Source organism: Physcomitrium patens, chromosome 26 (genome assembly GCF_059467195.1).
Source record: "Physcomitrium patens ecotype Gransden chromosome 26, ASM5946719v1, whole genome shotgun sequence".
Taxonomy (NCBI): Eukaryota; Viridiplantae; Streptophyta; class Bryopsida; order Funariales; family Funariaceae; genus Physcomitrium; species Physcomitrium patens.
Genome location: NC_143435.1, coordinates 772,501 through 775,000, shown reverse-complemented (window position 1 = coordinate 775,000; position 2,500 = coordinate 772,501).

The following is a 2,500-nucleotide window of genomic DNA, read 5'->3' as shown; positions in this document are numbered from 1 at the left end:
AGCAAGTCATTAACATATTTGTACAACCAATTGATTGCACACACACAAATTTATCTCCAAAGTGACATGTAAACGATTTAGTGGATTTTTGACATGACATGGACTACCACGTGGCAGCCACATCAGCAAGGTAACACGTGGCACTTGAAAAAATCAATTTAGTATTCTTCTGCCTTTTATTTTTCTACCTTATTCCAGTTAATTAAATTACTTTAATATTTTTAATTCACCAATTTATTTTTATTTTTATTTATATTTCTGTCTAGGCGCAAGACTGGGCGGCCAGCAAGGAGTCGAGACAGGGAGTTAATTTTAAAATTGATTTTTAAAAAATGATTTATTTATTTATTTCCACCTATGCGGAAGACTGGGCGGCCAACGAGGAGTCGAGACAGCCAGGAGTCGGGACTTGGGCAAGGGAGCGGGACAAGAGGTCGGGACTCGCGGCGGGACAAGGAAGAGGAGGAGGAAGTCCGGGACTCGCGACGGGACTGGGACTCGCGCCGGGACTAGGGAGTCGCGGCGGGACAAGGAAGAGGAGGAGGAAGTCCGGGACTCGCGACGGGACTGGGACTCGCGCCGGGACTAGGGAGTCGCGGCGGGACAAGGAAGAGGAGGAGGAAGTCCGGGACTCGCGACGGGACTGGGACTCGCGCCGGGACTAGGGAGTCGCGGCGGGACAAGGAAGAGGAGGAGGAAGTCCGGGACTCGCGACGGGACTGGGACTCGCGCCGGGACTAGGGAGTCGCGGCGGGACAAGGAAGAGGAGGAGGAAGTCCGGGACTCGCGGGGACTCGCGCCGGGACTAGGGAGTCGCGGCGGGACAAGGAAGAGGAGGAGGAAGTCCGGGACTCGCGCACGGGACTAGGGAGTCGCGGCGGGACAAGGAAGAGGAGGAGGAAGTCCGGGACTCGCCACGGGACTAGGGAGTCGCGGCGGGACAAGGAAGAGAAGGAGGAAGTCCGGGACTCGCGACGGGACTGGGACTCGCGGCAGGACAAGGAAGAGAAGGAGGAGGTCCGGGACTCGCGCCGGGACTAGGAAGAGGGGAGGAGGTCCGGGACTCGCGACGGGACTAGGAAGTGGGGAGGAGGTCCGGGACTCGCGCCGGGACTAGGGAAGAGGAGGAGGAGGAGGAAGGCCGGGACTGGGACTCGCGGCGGGAGTAGGTAGTGGGGAGGAGGTCCGGGACTCGCAGCGGGACAAGGAGGAAGTCGGGGAGGAGGGCCGGGACCAGGAGTCGCGGCGGGGATAGCAGGCAGGACAGGGAGGGTGGGTGGTCTTCCACAAAAAAAAGTGTGTCTCGGAACTTCCTTAGTGCAGTAGGACGGGGGGGCCTGCCGAATCCCACAGAGAGTACTATGTGGGGAAGGGTTCCTCTGAAGCGTCTCGGGAAAAGTCGTGAGGGGGTGACGGTTGCTCGGTGCCTACGGGTCCCGACTGCTCGCTGCCTTCTTTGAGCCCAGTACCGACGTTCGCAGGGGGATACCTGGATACTACTGGGGTTACCTGGATACTTCTGGCGTGTTACCTTGGATCAGTGAGGAGTGGGGGTTAGTTTCCCGGCGACGCGACCCTCTGAGGAGGTCCCGCGGAGGGTCGCCGAGTATTATATGGTGAGCTGGCTGTCAAGGATTGTGAGTCCCGCTGCCAAAATTTTTTTTGGTGCGCGGGCGACTGGAAAAAGAGGGTTGGTCTTGTGCCGATACGCGTAACGTCGCAGCGAGTCCCAAGAGCTAGTAACCATTTTTGGCGGGGGGCGATGGCCTCGGTATTGTCAAGCCATTCTCTCATTCATTTGGGAGGGTGGGGAGAAGTGTTTGCCGAGGCCGTTCAAGCTCCGCCTGGTCGACCACCACTGTGACCGCCACCGCGCTCGATCTCTATTGCAAGCTCAGGTGAAATTCCTGATAAACTTGGAGGGGTGTGGGACGCGTTCGCAGTGTGGGCCGAGGAGTCATAACATCCCAGGTCGGAATGTGAAAATGGAACTTCGAAACCGGTGAGAGTTCTCTCGTCGGCTAGGGGTTTCACAAAAGTAACATTTCTATAAATTTCTATCCGACCCCTCCATTAATTTGGAGGGGCGATGGGCCCCGGGGATTGGACATACTTCTTGCTGATTTGTCTTTTGAGGAAAATCCTTCGCGGTGATGGTTACTTTTTCATTTTTTAATGTGTGTATCGGCCTCGTCGGTTTCTCTCTTTCCTGGTCACATTCCCGAAAAAGGCCGCAGCACCTATGATTCTCTTCCGGGGGTCTAACTCTCCCTCTCTCTCTATCCTTCTCTTTGTCTGGCTCTCTCTGGCTTCACTTTTTGTGGTGTGTGCCTCTGGGGGTCTGGTTGGAATTTGCCGTTGGCTTTTTGCCCTCTCTTTTTGCCTTTTATCCATCGCAAAGAAGGGTGTGTGTGTTCTCACCTGGGGTTGGAATGAAGGACGGGGAACCTCCTCGTCTTGTGAAGTGGGACCATCTTTTAGGATGATGGCTTTTTGCTGC